The sequence below is a fragment of the Mastomys coucha genome, unplaced genomic scaffold (genome assembly GCF_008632895.1).
Source record: "Mastomys coucha isolate ucsf_1 unplaced genomic scaffold, UCSF_Mcou_1 pScaffold21, whole genome shotgun sequence".
NCBI lineage: Eukaryota > Metazoa > Chordata > Mammalia > Rodentia > Muridae > Mastomys > Mastomys coucha.
Genome location: NW_022196904.1, coordinates 138,381,760 through 138,394,223, shown reverse-complemented (window position 1 = coordinate 138,394,223; position 12,464 = coordinate 138,381,760). Strand labels below are relative to the sequence as shown.

The window sequence follows — 12,464 nt, the reverse complement described above, 5'->3', positions numbered from 1 at the left end:
CGTGAAGGGAGACACCTCTGTGGCAGAGGTCCTGGGTTTGTCTCCAGATTAGGTCTGTCCCACACAGCATCCAACGAACAACTCCTGAGGTTGTCGTCTGGCCTACACACATGCACATGTGTGTACATACAGCCACCAACATGCACCTCTGGGATTCCACTCCTGCTAGCTTCCCTGCTCTGGATGTATCTGCCTTCGCAGGTAGGGACTGGCGGTGGTCCAGAATGGAGACTCCCACAGGCACCCTCAACCTAGCTGGCACACACATACTGGTCCCTTCAACCTTGCCCTTTGTTAGGAGGCAGTTGATCTAGCAGAGCAGGCTGGGAGGTTCACACTGCTAAACAGACTGACTTCTCCCCCTCCCACCCCACCGCTCCTCTGGTGCCAGGCTGTGCCGGGCCTTGCCTGCAACATGAGAAGAGGGCAAGGGAGGAGCCCTACTTCCAGAGCAGGGAAAGGAGCCGTGCTCCCAGCTGCCATACCACAGCATATGGGGCCCATGCTGGGCTCCCCCTGCTTGGAGCTGCCAAGAGCTGAGGCTGGGGAACCATTTGGAAATTGTCCCACTATGGTGTTACCAGGAGCACTCAGCTGCTCTCTAGCAAGGAAAATGATTGGTACCCGCAGAATACCAGGCATAGCTTCAGGGCTCAGAACCTGGAGGCTTCCTGAGTCCGCTCCTTTCCCAGGACCTTGTTGGCTACTGTCCCCAGCTCAGCCCTCACTCCTAGTATCGCCAGTTCTCCACACAAGAATGATTTGTCTAAATTACAAGTGGGGGTCCTCTTCTTCCCTGCCTAGACACTCACTCCCAGCAAGCTCCCTGTCACTCTTTAAGATTTATTTTTTTATTATATGTAAGTACACTGTAACTATCTTCAGACACACCAGAAGAGGGTGTCAGATCTCATTTCGGATGGTTGTGAGCCACCATGTGGTTGCTGGGATTTGAACTCAGGACCTTTGGAAGAGCAGTCAGTGCTCTTAGCCGCTGAGCCATCTCACCAGCTCCTCCCTGTCACTCCTGCTAGGAAGACCAGGTCCCTCAGCGTACTGATCAGGCTCCCAGTCTCACTGCCTTCCACTGACCAGAGCTTTGCCGTCAGCCCTTGGAGGGCGCAAGTCCTCCCACCCTGAGCCTTTGCACATACTGTTCCCTCTGCCTCGATTCTCTTCCGACTCAACTCTCAACTGTACTGACCTTGTTTTAAGAGCAGTTTGGCCCCTTTCCTGACCTGCAGCCCACTGTCCTTGTCACTCTGCCCTGTCTCTGCAGTGACACTACCAGCCTAAGAGGAGTGACCACCCTTAGTGATGAAGAAGAAAGGAGCGGGCCCCGTGTCTGGCCTTCCTGGGGGGGGGGCAGTAAACAGCCTCAGAACAAAGTCTTTTTGATCACAGCCCCTTCATCTAGAAAAGTAGGATACAGATGTTGCCTGCAGCCTGTAGTCCAAACGAAAGCAACCCCCCCCCCTTCCCCGCTCGCCCCATCTCCAGTCTGCTGGCTGTGATGGGAACTCTGCCCTCTGAGCTACAGGGCAGCTCTGCCCAAGGAGACAACAATACTCTTCCATTTCAAATGTGATTGGCTAAATGAGCTAGCTACTTAGTCCACCTGGGTTTGCACAGAACATACCAGGCGTCTGATTAATAAATACCATGCACATGAAACTCTGTCCCTAAGAGCCAGAGGTTGAAGCAAAACAGGTAGGCTAATTGCTAATACAGGAATTAATATCAGCAAGCGTAGATCTGGAAGGCAGCATGAACAGAAAAACTAAAGACCCATCAAATTCTGCCACAAACCCTGAGGGACCGATGTGGGCTATACTGCTGCCACTAAGTTCTCATGTGTCTGTCAGGAGAGCCTGAAGGCTGCCACAATCATAGGACAGTGCTCTCTTCTTCAGGAAGGTCCCCCTCATGTTCATCGTTTTCTTCTGAGCTGCACCTGGCGTGTGTATCACACTGCAGTTTCTGCTAGCTACTGGCTTCCCCACAAGGCTGAGACACCCCCCTCCCCCAGGGGACTGGGCTCCTCGGATCCCCAGTGTATTGTACAGTGCCTAGAGCATGACTGGACTGAGTTTGTTAGGTGAGGTGGATGGATGGTTGAATGGATTATAGGGATAGATGGTCAGAGAGATAAGTGGGAGGAAAAATGGATGACTGGATGGATGGATGGATGGACCCTGGGTGGATTGATGAGTGTGGTTAGGCAGGTAGACGAGATGGAGGGGAGACAGTTGGATGATTGGAAGTTTGGATGGGAAGGAGGTGGATGGGGAAAATGGAGAGGTAGAGGATATGAGAAAGCCTTGGGAGGAACCTGGGGCCGGGAGGGGCTGTGTTTGTCTAGAGACAGTCCTGCTTCACTGGGTCTTGGCATGGTGTTGGGAGAGGAAACACCTAGAATTTGGAGCCCTGGCTCTTCTTCAGATTGAGTGATTTTGTAAAGTGCCACCCTCCCCACCTTCTCAGCCTGTGAATGGCTGTCCCTCCCTGACCCACCAGCCTGGTCTAGGCTTAGGGTAGATGTTCACACAGACAGGAGGGAAGGATAGAGCGCATGCTCCCTGCTAGATGATAGTATGAATGGCCCCATTGGATCAAAATGCCAAGGACAAAGTGGAGCTGGGGACCCAGCGCTTGCCAATACTGTTACCAGGGTTGTTGGTAACAAAAGGAACCATGTGTGACAAAGAGCTGACAGATGGAGGATTTTACTCAATAGACTTAAAAAAAAAATGTTTGCTGGTACAGAGACTAGACCAGAGTATGGTCATGGGGAAGGTCCAGGAAAGAGGGGCTCAGCAGAGCTGCCTGTGGGGCCCATTCATTCTTGGTCTCTTAGGGCTCAACAGATTTCTTGGCTAATATACATGATACGCATTGACAGCCACTGCAAGGGCATGACTCCTTCCAATCTAGCAGGGTTCTGGGGCAGGTGCTTGCCAGTGGACATGTTTATATATTTCTTCTAGGCCACATGCATTTGGTGCAGAGGCTGCACGTAGCCATAACTAAGCACCCACGAGTGAGAAGAGCCATATTAATGCCAAGGCCCCTTCAGAAAGGAGACCCTAGCTAAACCTTCTGTCCACACACTAAAGGTCCCTAGGAGGCTCTGAGGACTCAAGGAAGGCAGTGGAGTGGGCGGGGTAATGAGCAGGCCCAGGAGAGCCTGGCTGAGACTCTTGTTTTCTCCAGTGAGAAAGCAAGGTGAGAAGTATGCTGGGTGCATTTATTAAGTACCTATTGTGTCCATGGCACTGAGCCAGGCACTAGAGTGTCCAGCCTTCACATTCTCCCATTTCACCTTGTTACATCACCACCACTATAACTGTGACACCATATATTCAGAGAGAGGGATGGCATATGAGAATTCTCACAGGGGGTGACAGAGCAGGGAAAGGTTCCCATGCCACATGTGTACACTGTTACAAATGTAGGTACGTGCACATTCCTGTCAGCCTCTGCATCCCAGTCCTCATGTCCATGTGTAAATGTGTGTTCATGAGTGTATGCATGCCCATGGGAGTGTGTCACATGCATTCCTGGGTGCAAATATATGAACATATTGGCCGTGCAATTGTCCATATGTGTGCACATGTTCATTTTTGCACATGTGCATGGATTTAAATGTGTACAGGGATGCATATATATGTCTGTGTACACTTCTGTTTTCATGCTTGCCTGTGTTGGGTTTTTGCATGTGACGTGCATGTGGTTGTATGGATGTCAGTGCATGTAGGGCTGTATGAATTAGTCTCACTGTGGGACATTGGAAGGCCATATGGAAGGCGGAAGTTGCAATGGTGAGCCAGGCTGACCAGGCCCAGGGATATTAGGGATGGTAGGCCAGCACTGACTGGCTCCTGGGGGTAGGGGGAGCCTGAGTCAGGCACACATACAGTGGGGTGAACCTGCCTTCCTCCTGATCCCGTGATTTCAAGAGAAGAACTCTGGTCTCTGTCTGTTATGGAGAGGAGGTTGGGGTTCCAGGCTCCTAGGACACAGCCCCCATCCTGTGTGTGTGCAGTGGCCTAGCTGCCACCTCCCACCTCTAGCATATAAAACAATCTCCCTGTCCTGTCCAGGAAGGCAGATGACCTCACTGGACTCTTTCCATCCCTCGCTTTCAGAGAGAAATTACAGTTTATAATTGGATGAAATCTCGCGGGTGGTAATGGCAATGATGGCCCAGGCTGCAGCTACCACCACCCCCTCCACAGGACAGGCTTATCTTCCCTCCTGCCCAGCCTCACCCTGTGCCTGCCTGGGACTGTGCCCACCTGCCTCCTGGCACCTGCAGCCCTGACTGGCCCTCCTGGGAAAAGCTCCTGAGAGAGCCCCTCACCCCATCATTTTTTTATACACCAACCACATAGTCTATTCTTCCCATGTGTTCCCTGTGGGCTGAAGCCATGGACAGCCACCTCTGCTCTGCACATGGACTTATTAAATACGCACCCTAGATGTGCCAGCTGCAGGCACCTAGTAGGCCTTGAACCAGCCACCTTTGGTCCTACAAAGGAAAGTGCCCTGGTGGCAGCTGAGCCTGTGCCCTCAGATCTGCTGTCAAAGCTCCTGTCCAAACCAGGGCGCCTGCAGAGGAATGCAGATACCACAGTTGGGCCTTCTTGGCTGGCTGCTAATCAGGAGGGGATAGCATTATTTTGTTTTGTATTCCTAGGGGCAGCCTGCAGCACCCAAGTTCTCTACAGAAGAAAGGGCAGCAGGGTGTAGAAAGTCTGTCCCCACAGGAGACAGACAGCTCACGGACAGGGTTAGGGATGGTGGAGACCCGACCTCGCCAGCCCTTGGTGAGCCCAAAAAGCTGAGCTTGTTCTGGAAGCCAAGTCCAGGATGGCCCCGTTGGAGCTTTCAAATGATATTTAGTCAGAGGAACATGTGCTGGGGAAATGGAGGCTGTTCTAGGCTGGGTGGGTGGCTCTGTATAACAGGCGCTCCCCAAACATTGTTTATTATTGTTGTTGTTGTTGTTGTTAGACTGGGAAGGTTGTTCTGCATGGCCAGGCGCTTCCCAAACATTGTTTATTATTATTGTTATTGTTATTGTTGATGTTGTTGTTATTGTTATTATTATTATTATTATCATTATTATTACATTGCTTTATTTACTTGTGTGTGTGGTCAAAGGATGTCTTGTGAGAGTTATTTCTTCCTACCATGTGGGTTCCTGGAGATTGAACTGGGGTCTCTCCTACCATGTGGGTTCCTGGGGATTGAACTCGGGTCTTCAAGTTTGGTGCTAGGTGTCTTTACCCACTAAGCCATCTTACCAAGTCCCTAGACTTCACTCTTGTCTGCCTAGTCCTTTCAGGTAGTTCCACGGAAGGGTCCCGCACATTACCTTGCTTGGAAAGGTGACAAGTGGTGGGGACAGTAATCTCAGACCCTTGCCTGGCTTAGAGGGAAGTGGTGCTTGTTCAGCAATGCAGATCTAGGGATATGGCTTGCCTAGCACTGCAAACCAAAACCAGACCTGAGGATCTGTGTGAAGTTTTAGCTAGCCCAATCTACATTCCAGGCTAGCATGGGCTACATAGTGAGATTCTGTCTCAAAAAACAAACAAAAACAAACAAACAAAAATCCAAAAACAAGAACCCAGACTGGGAAGGGATGAGAGCAAGGGTGATGTGGCCATTAGATGCCTGTGTTACTTGTCCCTGTGGCTCTTGATTTCTTTGGGGTTGATCACTTGTGTTCTTTGGCAGGTGAAGAACAAGGAACAGGCGAGAAAGGCCCTGCTCTGGACAGCTGAGCCCCAGGGCTGAAGCAGGAATAACCTACCCTTCTGCCTCACCCACTCCAGAAGCTTCTCTGCAAACAGGAGCAGCCAAGTAGACCAGCCCCTGCCCCCTAAAGTGACTTCCCAAAGCGGAGCACACAGGCCTGACAGCTCAGCAGTGCGAGGCGAGGTGAGGCGAGGCGAGGCGGCTGCAGCCTGCAGTGAACATCTGAACTCCTCAGAGGGGCAGCAGACAGACAGACCCCCCCATACACACAGATGCAGCCTGAGTGGCAGGAATACTGATTCTTTGGAGAGTGGCTCCCTCTCAGCTCTGTCACGCAAGAGCGCTCTCTGCACTGAGCCATTCTGCCAAGTGACTTAAAGGGATTTAAAAAACAACAACAACAAAAAAAAACCTTGGTAAAGAAGAGAGTGCAGCAGTCCCAGCAGGGACATTTCGGGAGAGGTGCGGCCTGTGGACAAAAGACCAAAGTTACAAAGAGCTGTGGTGGACGTGGTGGCCAGGGAGAGGCCACACCCCCCGGGGACTGGCGCTGGGCCATAGGGCATGTCCAGCTCAGGAGTCCCCGGGGGTGCCCCGTGCACCCCGAGCACACAACCCTCACTCCAGAGAGCCAAGCCATCAGTACCTGTGGCCTAGGTGCCAAAGATGCAGCTTGGGACCTGTAGCCATATCTGAAACCTGGCCGCAAGGAAGACTACAAGGTCCCATACTCTCTGCGTGCCTCCGTGCTCCCTCTGCCCCCCATACTCTCTGTGTGCCTCCGTGCTCCCTCTGCCCCCCATACTCTCTGTGTGCCTCCGTGCTCCCTCTGCCTCCGGGGGTCGTAGTCTGTGGTTTTGAGCCTGCTGGTGACATGGGGCCAAGGATGTGAGTGTGGCCTGGAACTTTGAAGCAGTGACCAGTTGGGACCCAGTGGCTCCAGAGAGCAGCAGCAGAGGAGGTAAGAGTCTGGGGTAAGGGAGAAAGGGCCCCTGGTGGCCCAGAAAGGGGACAGGCCTTCTTCCACCTGGAGAGGGCGTGCACATGAGAGGGACAACTGAGTCGTGCCCTTTGAAGGCCCCCAAAAAGGAGCCTTCTGCTTGCTGGGCTAGGGATCACTACAGCGCTGTCGGGTGGGCGTAAGGGAGACGGCTTGGGAATGAGCCACAGCAAGGAGAGTCATCCCCTTGTGGGCCTTTCCTTACCAAGGCTGCTGGCCACCTGCTCTGTACAAAGAGGACAACAGTGAGGCCTTGTGACAGGTTAGGCAAGAGCTTAGGGGACCAAGGACACCCTTCAAACTAGCAAGATCCCTTCCATCTGGACTTGCCCTGCTGTGGCCTGAGAGATCCAGGATGGGCCGGATCAGGGGTCACACCAGGCATCATCTGCACTGGCCTCCAGTACAGGCCTTTTGTTGGCTAGAGGGGACAGACACCCTAGACTCCCAAGGGTGAAGAGGGGAGGGGCAATACCTCTGCAAACAGTAATCCTGGCAACTTCAGAACCCCTCAGCGCCTTGGGCAGGGCAGGGAAGCCCCAATTCATTACCAAGATGGAAAATGACACTTCCCCACGCTCTGCCCCAGGAGAGGGGCTGATTTATGACTGCACCAGGGCCTGGGACATCCGTCAGAGCCGTGCGCTGTGCACGCCGTCTGCGGGGGCATTAATAGCCGTGTTATTAGCCACTGGCGTGAAGGATGCCCTGCGGATGGGCTATTTGCTGTTATTTATTATAAAGGCGCGACAAACTAGCAGCAGGGCCGCAAGCACACAGCTGGGCCCCGCCTGCCTATGGTCCTCCTCTCTGCATCTTTGACTTTCTCCGAGCCCCTAGGAGGAGCTGGGGGATAATTCCTGGGGCCAGACCAAGCCGGAGGGAACCAGTAACCACCTCCTAGCAATCCTGTTGCTCACAGAACTGATGGAAAATCTGCTCAGCAGGCTCTGTGCACCCAGAGGCAGAGACAAAAGGAACACACTGGGCTTTGTGGGCAGAAGTACCTGGGATGGACCTGGGTGTTCTGGCTGAGAGTGCCATAAACTAGGGCAGGTCCCCTCCTTGAATGTGCCTCTCTGTACACATGAGCTGTTGCCAGCTGGAAAAAGACAAGGCCAGCTACTCCCAAGAGACAACCCCCTACCCCGGACCCTTAAGAAGAATCCAGAGATTGATGGCTGTCCCATCATCGGCTCTTACAACCCTGTGGGGAAGGGTTTTAAGACTTCAGCCCTAGCAGAGACTGGTAGAAGGCTCGGCCACTGAGCCTGTTCCTCCACATCTCTAAAAGGCAGATGGACGGGCTCAGGATCCTCTTCCGCTCCCAGGGTTCTCTTGGTTTCCCACTCTTGCTTGCATTCATGGCATGGGCACTAATGGTGATATGCCTGCAGCTCGACAGTGCCAAGCTGGCCACCAAGCCGGGGCACAGCCAGGCCTTCTTCGGCTTCTCCAGGGCAGCTGTATTTGAGCAGTGGACCGTGCAACCGAGGGCCGCCAGGTGGGTTGGCAGCTCTTCACAGTTCAGACAGAACTTTTTGCCTCTTGGGGCCACTTGGGGGAACACCCACCGCATGGCCTCTGGTTGGTGCTGATGGCAAAGTCCAACCTCCCTCTTTCTCTGGCTGCCTAATTCTGGGCTTTAGATTATAGAGCCTGCCTCGTCTATTCAAAAGATGCGGGCTAGGGAGATGACGACACAAAAAAGTGCCTGCTCCATATGCACAGGATCTGGGTTTGGTCCCAGTGCCTGCACAGAAGCCAGGCATGGCGGTGCATGTCTGCAACCCTGGCAGTTGGAATGGGGTAGACAGGTAGATTACTGGAGGTCTCTGAATTCTGTGAGAGACCTATCTCAAAAGATAAGGTACAGAGCAATAGAGAAATACACCATGGCAACCTCTGGCCTCATACATAGACACAAACTATGTTTCATGCAGCCTCTCTGAGCCAGGCTTATTGCTGGGCACAGGATGGGCCACACCTTAAATGCAGGTGTGTAGGTTCAGTGGAAAGGGTCAGACGCGCGTAATGAGAGTCCTCACAGAGAGCAGGGCTGGTTGGCTCCTGGGATTCTCTCTGATCAGCCCTTCCTCCACACCTACTTCTCTCTTCTAGGCGCCTGCAGGTAATCAGAGAGCTCAGCAGTAAAGACCCGGCTCTGGCCCGGCCCTGGTCTTGAGGACTCACTTGCCCTCCTGGCACTGTCCCCTCCACTCTCCCTGTCACTGGCGGTACATCTGCTTCTCTTCTTTTCCTTCCCCAAAGGAATTATGTCCCAGCAGAGCCAGCTTTACTCCAAAGGGACCCAGGTGGCCATATCAGGTGGAGGACCATTTCATTAAGAGATGCTGAGACAGAAAGAAACAAAATTACATATGTCTCCTTTCATCTCCCTCCCCCTTCCTGGCCCTGCATAGTTTAATATCGAACACTGCTATCAATATAATTAACCTCCTAAGACACAATTTGAAAGTCTTGTTTTTTTAAAGCGATTCGCTTTCTCTGAAGCCAAGGAGGACACCCTGCTGCCCAGCCCCACCCAGAGGCCCACATGCTTAGGTGAACTTGCAGTTCATCTCTGGTGGATTTGCATACCTGTCTGCAATTACTGCCAGCGATAACGGCTGATACATAATGCATGCGGCATGAAATTAGAAAAATAATTAACTTTAGATTTAAAAAGAATCCCCGCCCCCGACTCTTCCTGGCAGTACAAATGCTGAGTGCTACCACTGGACAAGGCCTGGGGGGCTAAGCTGTTCGGGGTGATGGGTGAAGTCTGGCTGATAGGCCAGAGCAGCCAAGACGCGAAGGTGCCAGAGAGTCAGGGTGTGCAGGAGTGTGTGCAGGAGGTGCCCCCATGGCATCTGCTGGAACAAGCTTCAAGTTCCTGGGCCTCATCTATAACTTACATCTGGGCCAGTGAAGTGATATGGCTAATGAAGTGACCTCTCCCGCCCTGTGGCCAGGAGTGTTCAGCCAAGCTAAAAGTCGCCTATTTCATCCTCACAAGAACCCCAGGAAGTAAACCATGCTTGGTCCCATTTCACAGATGAAGCCCCCAGAAGACCCGAAGCTATTATTCTACATAAGCCAAGACCGAGAGAAGGCTGGCTGAGGGCATTACAGGACAGATGCTCTGAGCTTGGCTTCCAAAGGCAGATTGCTGGCTGGCCTGTGAGGATACCGGGCAGAATGGGCTGGCTCCTCCCTCAGGTCCAGCTAGGCCTTCTTTCCATGAAAATAGACACAGGGCATGGGTTAGGGCTGGGAAGGCCATAGGGTTGCAGCCTGTGAGCCTCTGGCCCTATCTGCATGGTCTTCCTCCTTGGGCCCAGGGTAGTCTGAATATTTGCTTCTAATGGGAGCTGAGACCATGTCTGGAACTTAGCATCAAAATTGCCTTCATTGACAAACCAAAAGCGGGGCAGAGCTAGGAAGCGGGCGTGATCTGCCTGGTCTCCCAGCTCCTCCTGGCCTGGCTTCCTTTGGGAATCAGCTCAGCTTCCTCAACGGCCATCTCTCCATAGTATGTCCATGCTAGGCCTTGAGTCTGTTGCTGCTCCTGCGTGTGGTCTCAGCCCGTTATCCCTTGCAAAACTGGAGGGGCCCTGGAAGGCCACAGGGGCACAGCTAGGGGCTGAGTCTCCCTAGCTGGTGGTTGTTTCCAGATGCTGCTCAGCTGTCTTTGCCAGGAAGAGTGGTGGAGCGCATGCTGGCCCATGAGGCTGAAGGCAAGCTTACACTGGTCACCGTGGCAAGAACAACATGTGCAAAGGCCCTGGGGAGGACATGCATGTCGGAGTGCTAAAGGGCCCTGAGATTTTGAAAGCTGAGTTGCAGCCTCACCGTTTCTCCTTCTCTAAGGCTTTGATTTCTCAATGGCTAGAACTGGGTGCAGGTACAGGAGACGCAGTAGGCATAGGGCATTGAAGGACAGGCCCAGAATGACAGTTAACACAGAGGCTATGCCCATGTATAGGAGGAAGCGGGTAACCCCAGGACATAGGCTGCACTTAGAAAGGGCCGTCTGCGTGTGGGGTACTCTGCACACATGATCCCATTGTATCACCTAAGTCCTCACACAAGAGCAGCTATCAATCACATACATAGACTGGGAAACTATAGCCCAAAGAGGACACTGCCTGGAAGAGGTGTGGGCAGGACCTGAGCCTATTGCACCCAGTCATGGCCATTATCAGGAGCCAGTAACTGCCCTCGCCCGCACCCCTAAGCCCCCTCAGCTAATGGAGACCACAGACTGAGCCATCTCTCTGACCCCCTCCAGTTCAACCCCTCCAGTGCCATGTCAGGATCCTGCTGTCGGTCACAGGACTGGCGTGTCATAACTCAAACCACATGTGTCTGTGTGATCCACACAATGGCGACCAGTGATCCCGTAAAAGATGGGCAATTTACCAGGTTTAATTTGACGGCCACATAAACTATCAAACACAACAAGGGGATGAAAGGGCCACCAAGTGTCCAGGCAGTTTAAGGACTCCTCCAGAGAGGCTGCAGTGTCCCTTCCCGTCTGGTCTATCCTCTTCTCGCAGCTGCCACGATCTGAGACTGGAGCTGGCCTTGGGGAAGCGGGGTGGCCAGGGACGCTTGGGCAAGATGGATGGGCATCAGATAGAGGAGTGGAAAGGCCTTGGGTCCCTGCCTCTCACTGCTGCTCCATTATCCATCAAACATCTCTGAGAGGTGCAATTTAGACTCTATTATGGTGCAGAGCCTCAGGAGGCTGGGGCCTGTGGCCATGAGCTAAACAGGAGGAGAACAGATGCCCATGCCAGAGATGTGGTGGCAGCCTTGGCTTGGCCTTAACAGGTCTGGCCCTGCTCAGAGCTACTGGCCCAGAACAGCTAAGGGCAGAGGCTGCCTGTGTCCCGCAGACAGTACTCATCAGCTGGCCAGAAGCATGTATGTCCTCCGGCCAGGCTCTGAGGCTCGGGCAGAGATGCTGAGCCACAACCCAGAGACAGAGTGAAACAGCTTAGGAAAAGCCTAAGCCCTCGGCCTTGCCCTGTCCCCCTCCTGGTCCCTGCTCACAAAGTGACTTGTGATGGGACCTTCAGGCTCCATTAGGGGGAGACTGGAGTGCAGCTGAAGGTCTGGGTGTCTGTGACCTTGGAATGGCAAGGGCAGGGGGTGTCCTGAACTGCAGGCCTCAAGTTGTGAAATAATATATATGACCGCCAGGCAAGGAAGGAATACATTGAGAGTATGCTGCATTAGGCTGCCTGTGAATGCGGATTGCAGGGTCTGGCTCAAGGGTCCAGTGCTGGGTGTATAATGCTGTTTTTAGCTTTGGATTCCAAGGTGGTGAGGAGCAAGAGATTAGGTCAGGTCCCGGGGCAGCTTGGGATGCCCATACCTCATATAGAGCACCAGGAGACTGGTGAAGACAAGCAAGCCCTTAGCCAGAGCCTATAGTAATTCCCAGACTGACTAGCTGGGCCCTGGTTGGTGGAGTGTGGGGGTGATGCAGTGAGATTTTAGGCCTGGGAGCACATCAAGGTTCTACAGCCTCCTGTCAGCAGACCTGTGCCTCAGCTCCTTCAGATAGATCAGTATTAGCTTGTTTGTAGGAATAATGAATTAAAGGCCTGTTGCACATCAACTACTAGGCTAGATCTAATGGTTAAGATACCTCCAAAGTCCAAACGTAAAGCACACATTAGCTGGT

General features: G+C 53.0%; 2 protein-coding genes across 4 annotated transcripts in view; one reads left to right on the top strand and one right to left on the bottom strand.

Annotated features, from left to right (window-relative positions):
- The window catches only part of Macrod1 (mono-ADP ribosylhydrolase 1), a 147,849-nt gene that overhangs the window by 94,898 nt on the left and 40,487 nt on the right, over positions 1 to 12,464 (bottom strand). The window lies entirely within an intron of this gene.
- Flrt1 (fibronectin leucine rich transmembrane protein 1) overlaps positions 1 to 12,464 on the top strand; it is a 79,268-nt gene that overhangs the window by 55,200 nt on the left and 11,604 nt on the right. For both annotated transcript variants that reach the window (XR_004123482.1, XM_031389515.1), the window contains exon 2: positions 5,746 to 6,727. The gene's annotated coding sequence lies outside the window, so the exon portion shown is untranslated. The remainder of the gene's footprint in view (positions 1 to 5,745; positions 6,728 to 12,464) is intronic.